Raw genomic sequence first — 12306 nt, forward strand, 5'->3', positions numbered from 1 at the left:
AAAGCTGCTTCGATAACCTGCTGCTCCTAATTTTATGTATTTAAATTGCAATTCTCTTCCATGAATATCTTAAAGTAAAACATGATCTAAAAACATAATTTTTGGTACTGGAGCAATTTGGTGTGTTAGAATTCAGCTTCAGTCGTAGCTATCTGTCCATGTTCCACTGGAGACACAAGACTACATCCCTTGCAGAAGGCTTAAAGGAATTAGAAATTGTGTTTATTTTGCTTCTTGTATGCGACCTTTGAGAATATTCCAATGTGACTGGCTACACAATGGTTTAATAGTTCAATTTAATATCAGAGAATGTATACGCTATACAACCTGAAATTCTTAATCTTCACACACATCCATGAAACAGAAAAAAATCTGAAAGAGTGAATGACAGAAACGTCAGAACCCCAAAGGTCCCCTCGTCTAGCCCACACACAAGCAACAACAAAAGCAATAACCCACCCCGTCCTCCTATCCCCACTCCTCCAGCATAAGCATCATCCCCCTCCCCCCACCATGCAAGCAATAATGAAGCCCCCAAAGAAGCCATGATCTAGAGTCCAACAAAAAACTACTGTCTATCCCAAAAACTCAACACCTCAGACAGGCTCTCCCTCAGTATCGAAGAACAGTGGGATATCATTCCTGCTACAAATGAAGGCGAGAAACCAGCAGCTCGCTGTTTCGATGTTACAATTTGCCACATCGCTTGTCCGAGACCCCCAACTTGAGGACCGACACACTCTCACATACCATCAAAAGAGAGAGAAAGAAATAGAGATAGAGAGATAGAGAGAGAGAGCGCGAGAGAGAGCAAGAGAGCGAGATAGAGAGAGAGAAGGAGAGAGATCACACACAAAATGCTGGAGGAACTGAGCAGGCTATGCAGCATCTATGGAAAAGAGTACAGTCAACCTCTCGGGCTGAGACCCTTCGGCAGGACTGGAGTTAAAATGCTGAGGAGTAGATTTAAAATGTTGGGGTAGGGGAGAGAGAAACACAAGGTGATAGGTGAAACCTGAAGGGGGAGGGATGAATTAAAGAGCTGGGAGCTGATCGGTGAAAAAGATATAGAGCTGGAGAAGGGGGAATCTGATAGAAGAGGACAGAAAGCCATGGAAGAAAGAAAAGGGAGGAGGAGCCTCAGAGGGAGGTGATGGGTGGGCAAGATAAGGTGAAAGAGGGAAAAGGGGATGAGGAATGGTGAAGGAGAGGAAGGGGGTACTACAGGAAGTTCAAGTAATTGATGTTCATGCCATCAGGTTGGAGGCTACCCAGACAAAATATAAGGTGTTGTTCCTCCAACCTGAGTGTGGCCTCATCACAACAGTGGAGGAGGCCATGGGTGGACATGTTAGAATGGGAATGGGAAGTAGAATTAAAATGGGTGGCCACTGGAAGATCCTGTTTTTTCTGGTGGACCTGGCGAAGCAGTCTCCCAATCTATGTTGGGTCTCACTGATATACATGAGGCCACACTGGGAGCACTGGGTACAGTCTACCACCCCAACAGACTCACAGGTGAAATGTCGCCTCAACTGGAAGGACTGTTTGGGGCCCTGAATGGCAGTGAGGGAGGAGGTGTAGGGGCAGGTGTAGCACTTGTTCCGCTTGCAAGGATAAGTGCCAGGAGAGAGATCAGTGGGGAGGGACAAATAAGACAATGGAGTCGCGTAGGGACCGATCCCTGTGGAAAGCAGAAAGAGGGGGCAAGGGAAAGATGTGCTTGGTGGTGGGATGCTGTTGGAGGTGTCGGAAGTTGCAGAAAATTATATGCTGGACACGGAGGTTGGTGGGGTGGTAGGTAAGGACAAGGGGAACCCCATCCCTGGTAGGATGGCAGGAGGATCGGGTAAGAACCAACGTGCATGAAGTGCAAGAGATGCGGTTGAGGGCAGCATTAATGGTGAACGAAGGAATGCCCCTTTCTTTGAAGAAGTAAGACAGCTCCTCAGTTTTGGTATGAAAAGCTTCATCCTGAGAGCAGATGCAGCAGAGATGGAGGAATTGAGAGAAGGGGATGGCGTTTTTACAAGTAACCCGGTGGAGGAGGTATAGTCCAGGTAGCTGTGAGAGTCCGTGGATTTGTAATAGATATGAGTAGGTAAGTTGTGTCCAGAAATACAGACAGTGAGATTGAGAAAGGGGAGGGAGGTGTTGGAAATAGACCAGATAAATTTGAGGGCATGGTGGAAGTTCAAGGCAAAGTGGATGATGTCTTTCTTTTTCAATCTTTTTATTGGTTTCATAATGATAAACCTAACATAGTATTGATACAAAGTTATTGGGATTACATTGTTATAATTAACATATTTAAATATAAACCCAGATGACACACGGGTATTAAACCTCCCAATCATACAGGATACAAATATAATATACAAAAAAACATGAAAAAGGAAGAAAAAATAATATATACCTCAAAAGAAAAACTAATCTAACAATGTTAACCAACTAAATTAAAGAAAAAAAAGACACGGGCTGTTACGTAACGTCAAAAAAAAGAAGAATCATTAGTGTCGTCGACTCCGCTCCTCTCGACATATATTAAAAAGAAATAGAATAGGTTTGGAAAAGGTCAAATTACATCATATGGAAGTGTTGAATAAATGGCCTCCAAGTCTTTTCGGATTTAATAGAGGGATCATAAATAACACTTCTAATTTTTTCTAAGTTTAAACACAACATAGTTTGAGAGAACCAATGAAATGTGGTGGGAGGATTAATCTCTTTCTAATTCAGCAAAATGGATCTTCTAGCCATTAATGTAAGAAATGCAACCATTCAACAAGCTGAAGAGGTTAAATGAATTGGTTCTATCATTGGTAACCCAAAAATTGCAGTAATAGGGTGAGGTTGTAAATCAATATTCAGAACAGTTGAAATACTATCAAAAATATCTTTCCAGTACTTTTTCAAAAAAGGACATGACCAAAATATATGAGTTAAAGAAACTATCTCACAGTGACATCTATCGCATACAGGATTTATATGAGAGTAATAATGAGCTAATTTATCCTTAGACATATGAGCCCTATGCACTACTTTAAACTGTATCAACACATGTTTAGCACATACAGAGGATGAGTTAACTAATTGAAGATTTTTTCCCCATTTTTCAATAGGTAAAGTAATCTTAAGTTCCCTTTCCTAATCAGTCCTAACTTTATTAGATACGTCTGGACGTATTTTCATAATTATATTATAAATAGTCTCTATTACACCTTTCTGAAAAGATTTAAATCTAAAATTTTTTCCAAAATATCTGTTGAATATAAATTCCAGAAGGTAGGAAGAACAGTATTCAAAAAGTTTCTAATCTGTAAATACCTAAAAAAAAATGGGATCTAGGCAAGTTATATTTATTAGATAATTGTTCAAAGGACATGAAACAATTATCCAAAAATAGATCACAAAATCGTAATATACCTTTAGTTTCCCAAGCCAAATAGGCTTGATCCATGATAGAGGGTTGAAAGAAAAAATTAGATATAATAGGACTTGCTAGAATAAATTGATTCAACCCAAAAAATTTTGAAATTGAAACCATATTCGTAAAGTATATTTTACTATTGGGTTACCCATTTGTTTATACAATTTAGAAAGACTAAAGGGAAGCAAAGTCCCTAAAAAAATAGAACCCAGTGAAAACCCTTGTAAAGATTTACATTTGAGATTAACCCAATGTGGACTTGAAGTTATGTCCAAGTCCCATGACCAAAATTTTAAATATCGAATATTAATTGCCCAATAGTAAAATCTAAAATTCGGCAATGCCAAACCCCCATCCTTTTTAGATTTCTGTAAGTATCTTTTACCTAACCTAAGATTTTTATTCTGCCATATATATATTAAGAAATTTTGGAATCAACATTATCAAAAAAGGATTTCGGAATAAAAATTGGCACCGCTTGAAATAAATATAAAAATTTAGGTAAAATAATCATCTTAATGGCATTGATCCGACCTATCAATGACAGAGACATTGCTGACTATTTAGTAAACAGAAGTTTAATCTGATCAATTAAAGGTAAAAAATTAGCCTTAAGTAAATCCTTATGCTTTTTTTTGTAATTTTAACCTCTAAATATGTAAAAAAAAAAGTCGGTAACCAATTTAAATGGTAAACATCCATAAATTGGAACCTGCATATTTAGGGAAAATAGTTCACTCTTATTAAGGTTCAATTTATAACCAGAAAAATTACTAAACTGAGCCAACAAGGATAAAACAGCGGGTTTGGATTTCTCAGGATAAGAAATATATAATAACAAATCGTCTACACATAATGATAACTTATGTATTTCATTCCCACGGGTAATACCAAGAATGTTAGGTGAGTCTCGGATAGCAATTGCTAAGGGTTCAAAGGCAATATCAAACAATAATGGTCTAAGAGGACATCCCTGCCTAGTACCCTGAGATAAGCGAAAAAAGGGAAAGCTTTCATTGTTAGTGAAAACCGAAGCTATAGGGGTATGATACATTAATTTAATCCAAGATATAAATATCGGACTAAAATTAAATTTCTCAAGCACACTAAATAAATATGGCCATTCAACTCTGTCAAAAGCTTTCTCAGCATCTAATGAAATAACACATTCTGGAGTAGTAAGTGAAGGAGTATAAACAATATTCATTAACCTCCTAATATTAAAAGATGAATAATGATTTTTAATAAATCCAGTTTGGCCCACAGAGATAATTTGAGGTAATACCTTCTCTAACCTAGTTGCTAATACTTTAGAAAAAATCTTAGAATCTACATTCAGGAGAGCTATCGGTCTGTATGATGCACAATCAGTAGGATCTTTATTCTTTTCAAGAATTAAAGAAATAGAAGCTCCATAAAATGATTGTGGTAATTTACCTAATCTGATTGCTTCTTTAAAAACTCTAGACAACCAAGGACAAAGAATAGAAGAAAAAAACTTAAAAGAATTCCACTGTAAAACCATCTGGACCAGGTGCTTTGCCAGAATTCATTGAGGAAATAACAGCTGTTATTTCTTCATCCGTAATAGGAGTTTCTAATGTTAAACATTCTTTGGTTGCTAATTTCGGAAAATTCAATTTCCTTAAAAAGTCATGCATGGTGTTGGGATCGTGAGGAAATTCAGAATGGTATAAGGAGGTATAAAGTTCTTGAAAAGATTTGCTTATCTCGTCATGATTAACTGTCAAGGTGTCATCATGTTTGCGAATCTTGATAATTTGATGTTTAACTGAAGCAGTTTTCAGATGATTAGCTAATACAAAGTGGATGATGTCGACGAATTCCACATGGTTGCAGGAAGCAACACTAATGCAGTCGTCTATGTAGCATAGGAAAAGTGCGGGATGGTTGCCTGTGTAGGCTTGGAACATAGACTGTTCCACATAGCTGTCAAACAGGCAGGCATAGCTGGAACTCATGCGAATGCCCATGCCTACCCCTTCTGTTTGAAGGAGGTAGGAGGAGCTAAAGGAGAAATTATTAAGAGTGAGGCCAAGTTCCACTAGGCGGAGGAGAGTGGTAGTGGAGGGGAACTATTCGAGTAGAATGGCCTTCTTTCAACAGCAGCATATACCGCCTGGTGTCTCAATGTTTCAATGTCCCGTGACACTTCAGTTGGTGACATCGGTGAGGAATTGGATCAACCACAGGGCGCACATCTTTCAGTTTGCATGACAATGTCACAGCGACTGGGAACAAGCTATATCACTGAACAAACTATATCAGAGAGTGAAAAAGGTGAGTTTCCTATCACAGAGCATTCTTGTTCTTTCCTCAAGTTTTTCCACTTTTGCCAAGTCCAACAATGACAAAATCCTAACCAATGCTGATGACATTCCTGTTGGAGTTGAGTCTTAAAGATGTTAATTTTTCCATAGCACATTCCCTCATAAAGAAACACCATGAACATTTTTGACTTACTGTGATAATTTAAAGAAATAATCACTTGGTCCCTCATTAAACATCTGTTTTGAACTTAGTTTCCAATGACATCACTGCCAAAAATGAAATTAGGAGAGAAGCTTTCGGAGATATTGACTCGATATTGTCTCAAAAAGATGGATCTAGTGCTTTCCCAGCATGTATGATAAATAAACTTCTCAAGCTTCCAGCCAGATACAGATATCAATTATAACCAATGTTTCAATGACAAACTCTGCCTTCTCCATCGTCTGTGTTTACACCAAAAAAATGGGAACTCTCACAAACCATATAAAATCTGCAGAAGCTGGAAATCCAAGCAACACATACAAAATGCTGGAGGAAATCAGCAGGCCAGACAGCATCTATGGAAAAGAGGAAGCAGTCAACGTTTTGGGTAGAGAATCTTCATCATGATAGATGCTGCCTGGCCTGCTGAGTTCCTCCAGCATTTTGTGTGTGTTGCTCTTGTTTGTAATCAAAAGGATTACTTTGCTGTATGTTAACTATTAACTCCGGGTTAATGAGATGGAACTTGAGAAGCCAAATTCTTATACATTTAAGAATCAATTAACTGAAATAGTAAAGCAATAGACTTGGAAATAAACGATTGAGGAGGACAAGGGGCTGGGAGAGAAGACCAGCGGCAGATGGTGAAGAATTGCCAAGATATACACAAGCCAAAATCCTTAATTATTACATGTCTGGTCTAATGAATAAGGAAACAATGCTAGTCTAGGGCATGTGGAGTGCATTAAAGAATGTTGACCATTCATCAGTGGAATTAGGTTAGGAAACTCACTATGCAACTATTAATTAATCAAAACTTGCACTTTATTGTCTCTGCACAAACAACAATGTAACTCTGTTGACCCCAGGCGAGCAACTTAGGATATGAAGTCTATTGTTCCCTTTGTACCAATACTTACTCGGATTACTTTTCCAATTTATAATGCCAAAATAGGGGATCTCCCTTTGGTCAGACAATCAATCCTTTCTTCTCCCAGCCCCTGGCATGGAGCTTTTCCTTGAAGTGATTAGTCTCCAGAGTTTTCGTGCCTTTGAACTTGAAGCTCCTTATTTTAAACACTTCTTATCAGTTCAAATGATGGGCTTCATTCTTGTTAGCTCGAGGCCATCTGACTGACTTATAACACCTTCCCATTGGATATACTCCAAGGGTTACACAACTCCATGCCTTAGGTGACTTCTTCTGTTTGACTCTGCTTTAGACCAGTGGGCAAAGACAGCAAGATTATTTCTGCAAATCTGCATTGTACACAATACACAGCTCATCTGAGAATTATATCAGGTTTATATCAGTCCTGACGAAGGGTCTCGGCCTGAAACGTCGACTGTACCTCTTCCTAGAGATGCTGCCTGGCCTGCTGCGTTCACCAGCAAGTTTGATGTGTGTTGCTTGAATTTCCAGCATCTGCAGAATTCCTGTTGGTTGATTATATCAGGTTTAATAGGTCAATAGCAGAAACTCCTTGTGTCCACGTTCAATTTCTCTGATTAGATTTGCCCAAAAGCAAGAATCAGTTCATCACAGAGTTCACAAGATGAAGGTTACAGAGCAGCTTCACAAAATGGCTGCCTCCATTTCTTCACGCACTTGGCAAGAACAAATACAATTGCTTTGTCTACTTCCACTGCCCTTGACCCATTCGAGTTTGATGTTTTCTTCCATATTTTAATTCCTCTGTGGCCAATAAGAACATCCAGATAGTACAGATTTCTGTCCCTTTCATCCCAAATGGTTTCTCTACCTAATGGACACCATGATAATGTCTTTCTGCAGTTGACTCTTCCCAAGAGTGGTGAAAATCCACAAAATACTGGAGGAACTCTACTGCAAAGAAGGGCTTTGGACACTTGACCCTTTATTGGACAATACAAATCTCTTTGAATAACTTTACAGGTGTGGATCGTTTAACCTGGTTCAAATGACTATCACAATACAAATCTCTAACCAATAAAATTTCCATTAATTTATTCTATACTCAATACATAAACTCCAGGGACTAAAACACATATGTCATGAAGTTTATTGTTCTGCAGCAGCAGTACATTGCAATTGCTCATTCGCTATGTGCCATGTCGTATGACGTAGGCAATCTTTACATGAGTATGATTGTTCTTGGCAAATTTTTCTACATAAGTGGCTTGTCATTGCCTTCTTCTGGGCAATGTCTTTACAAGAAGGGTGATCTCAGCCATTATTAATACTCTGCCTGGCATCAGTGCCCGTATAACCGGGACTTGTGATATACACCAGCTGCTTATATGACCAACCAACACCTGATTGGCTTCATGTGACCCTGACTCGGGAGCTATGCAGGTGCTGCACCTTGTCCAAAGGTGATCTGCAGGCTAGCTGGGGGAAGGAGCGCCTTACACTTCCTTTGGTAGAGATGTGTCTCCACCCCACCACCGAACATTGCAATACATATATAAATTACGATAAGAAATTATAAATTAAAAAAAGAAAATTGAATTACATAAGTAGTGCAAAAAGAGGGAGAATCATACTTAGGGAGTGTCATTGCTAATAGAAACATAAAGACAGCCTTCTTTAGAACAGCTTCACATTGAAGTGCCTGGCTGGTATGTAGAGTTGAATATCAACTGAAAAGCAGTGTGGCATTTGGAGTAAGCTGATAGACAATGTTTTGGGGTTGGCTCCCACCAGCGTGGCACTTTGTGACGCTGGCTGACATGTTGTGAATTCCTGACACTTCCTAAGTTTGCACTGTTGTAATTTCCATAACATTAAGACATGGGACCATAAGATATAGAAGCAGAATTAGACTATTCGGCTCATTGAGTTTTCTCTACCATTCCATTTTGGCTGATTTATTATCCCCCCTAAATCCCTTTCTCTTGCCTTTCACAATAACCTTTGACACCCTTAGTAATCAAGAAGCTGTTGTGAATTCCACAGATTCATCACCCTCTGGCTAAAGAAATTGCTACACATCTCTGTTCTAAAGGGATGTCTTTCTATACCGATGGTCTGTCCTCTGGTCCTTCATTCTCCTAATATAGGAAACATCCTCTTCACATCCACACTATCTGGGCCGTTCAATATTCAATGGGTTTTAATGAGATCCCCCGTCATTTGTATGAACTCCAACCAGTTTCCTATCATATTTTCATCCTGTTGATGGAGAGTCATAGAAGACTGCAGCATAGAAACAGGCCCTTTGGCCCATCTAACCCATGACAAACTATTAATCTGTCTGGTCCCATCAACCTGCACCTGGACCATAGCCCTCAGTACCCCTCCCATTGACGTATCTATCCAACTTTCTCCTAAACATTGAAATCAAACCCGCATCCACCACTTCCTCTGGCACCACCCTCTGAGTGAAGAAGTTCCCCTCAAACATTTCACCTTTCACCCTTAACCCATGACCTCCAGTTCTAGTCTCACCCAATCTCAGTGGAGAAAGACTGCTTGCATTTATCCAATCTATACCCCTCATTATCTTGTATACCTCTGTCAAATCACCCCTCATTCTCCTACACTTTAGAGAATAAAGTCCTAATCTATTCAACCTTCCCCTATAACTCAGGTCCTCAAGTCACAGCAACATCTTGTAAATTTTACAACATTTTTGATATCTTTCCTGTAGGCAGGTGACCAAAACGGCACACAATACTCCAAATTCAGTCTCATCAACGTCTTATATCACTTCAATATAACATATTCATATTGTCCTATTAATATCAGACCACAAGGCACTTCATAATCTCTAATAATGCCAGAATGTAAGGTTTGCAGAGGATGTGTTGATGTGATATTGTTGCTTTTTTTTTCAGATTAACATACTTCAAATGTGCCTGAATAGGTTTGCGGTGAACTTTTCAAGGATGTGGCATGAAGCTGTTGTACATTTGCCCTTGCAATTCAATTCCCAGATTAAACAAGAATCTGAAGAATGCCATGACTGTCAATATTTAGAAAGCATTCCGCTGTTCTACCTAACCCAGTGAATTTTATTTCTGTAATACAGATTGTCAAGCCTCTGTGCTTAAGAACATTGGTAATGCTGTCTACCTTCGGAGAAAAAAATTGCTTTTTGGAAATCCAATCTGCCTTGACTGGCTGTAAGACCTCATTGTTAGCTTGATGATTGCAATTTTGAGGACAGAAATTGCCACCATCTCTCTAGACAGATCAGCCCTCTTCTTCGTCTTCTATCAGAATCTGAGTCAAATTCAGAATCAGGGTTAATGCTGAGGCTTCTATGGGTCAGAGTCAACCATGGCTGTTGTGTCCTAGCTATCTAGATATGCAAGACAGGGCAGTATAATATGGAGAGCAAGCTGTTGCCCATGTAGCACACAAGCATCTGATGCACCCAAAGGAACTGTAGACACCGATACAGTTTGGTACCAGCAGCATCGCAGGAGTTGCCATTCAGCATTGAACTCAACATAGGACTGCCTCAGGGACTCCAGCTCGATTCTTCTCTCGGGGTTTACTCTTGAAGCCTTCAGTATAGCTGCAAAACAGCAGAGGTTTGATATCAGAGTTTTACTTCTCCTAGAGGAGCTGCCAACCATTGCTGACAGGCCCTATCTGCCCAAAGCAAATGTTTTTTAAGACACCAGTAACCCACCTTTGCCCCTTCTTGTGGCAGCAGAAATAGTTCCACCAGGCTTAGTAGCTAAGCTAGACGTGAAAGGCTAGGATCTGGACTTGGTTGTCAGGTTATTTGAGGTATAAGCCATTGGGAGCATTTAACAGGTAGTGGGAGTTTGACCCCGTTACCACCTCCAGCTATAACAACCTTAAGAAACCTATCATGTTTAATATCTCTGACATATACCTTGAAATTTGTAAAATTGTTTTACAGTAGTAATACAGTGAAATACATTTTAAAAAAAACTATAAATTACAATAAGTGATATTTTAAAAAAAGAATTAGTAGTTCAAAAAGAGAGCAAACATAGTGGGGTATTGTTCATAGGTTGGTTCATCATCTGTTCAGAAATCTTAAGGCAGAATGGAAGAAACCATTACTAAAATGTTCAGTGTGCATCTTCAGCCTCCTGTACCTCCTGTCTAATGACAGCAAAGGGAAAGGGGCATGTCCTGGGTGATGGGAGTCCTTAGGAATGGATCCAGAACATTCCCAACCTGGGGTCCACAGATCCCTTGCTTATTGACATCGGTCCATGGCATTAAAAAGGTTGGGAACCCCTGCCAACTAGAACAATTCTATTGCAGGTAGAATAAATTGTTCGTTTTCACAGAGCTCCCCTCTTGCTTATGTGTTTAAGCATGGACTGTACTGGCTCAGTTGCACTGCAATTTTATTTGTGGCCTTCCATCAGGTTAAATTGAGTAGGCCAGGTCATAGGAAAGATTAGCTTTATTTGTCACATATATCAAAAGATACAGTGAAAGCATTGTTTACGTCAAATCAAATTGGTGAGGATTATACTGGGCAACCGTTGCCGTGTTTACAGTGCCAACAAAGCATGTGCACAACTCACTTACCCTAACCCATACATCTTTGGAATGTGGGAGTAAACCCATACCATCACTGGGACAATGTACAACTCATAAAAGACAGTGACAGAAATCAAACCCTGATCTTATAGCTGGCGGTGTAAAGCAATTCTAGTGTGGCCAACGTTGAACACCACAGAAACATGGCTAGCAGGTGAAGATTAATGTAAAATAAGGAGTAGCAGCATATCAACAAGGATAAAGTATTATTTTGCCTGAGCAATCTACAAGTGGTATGGATATTACATTTTCCAATTTATCTCTCCTTCCTACCTCAGCTTTCTCCAGTCCCCCTATTTTGTCCCCTTTCCCACACCTCCCCTCTCTACCCTCATGCATCACCCTTTTCTGTCCCCCTTCCACTTCTCTTCCTGGTTCAATCCACCTACTGTCCATAGATTTCATCCCACAGATTGCCTCTCCCTTCCACCACCTGTTCTTGGTTCTGTCTGCCTTCATCTCCGTAATGGCTCCCAGCATCATCTCCCGTAATTCTCAGAGTCCAGTGCTGGTAGCCCTTTGTGTTCTTGCTTTTCCCCCTCCATACCCCTTTGGTCTCCATCCTCTTTTTTTCCTGTCTGCCTGCCTACTCTAGCTTCACTCCTCTCCTCAGTCCACCAATCTCCTCTGGTGCCCGTCTCTCCTCTCCCCATCCACCCTCTTTATAGTGGCTGCTCCCACTCTTCATTCTTGGTCCTGATGCAGAGTTTTGACCTGAAAAATGTTAGCATTAATTTTAAGAGAATATATAATATTAAGGGGTGTAATATTGAGGCTCTGTAAGGCATTTGTCAGCCAACATTTGGAGTATTAGAGGCTGAAGACAGTGGAGAACAGTAGTGGGTCCATATTGAAGAAAGCAGAC

The 12306-nt window shown here is 39.8% G+C and overlaps 1 long non-coding RNA gene across 1 annotated transcript in view; it reads right to left on the reverse strand.

The window, feature by feature from the left end:
- Positions 1–7143: 7143 nt before the first annotated feature.
- The window catches only part of LOC140200023 (uncharacterized), a 41865-nt gene continuing 36702 nt past the window's right edge, over positions 7144–12306 (reverse strand). The window contains exon 3 of the long non-coding RNA XR_011886546.1: positions 7144–10428. This is a non-coding gene — a long non-coding RNA (uncharacterized lncRNA). The remainder of the gene's footprint in view (positions 10429–12306) is intronic.

This window comes from Mobula birostris, chromosome 7 (assembly GCF_030028105.1).
Source record: "Mobula birostris isolate sMobBir1 chromosome 7, sMobBir1.hap1, whole genome shotgun sequence".
Classification (NCBI taxonomy): domain Eukaryota; kingdom Metazoa; phylum Chordata; class Chondrichthyes; order Myliobatiformes; family Myliobatidae; genus Mobula; species Mobula birostris.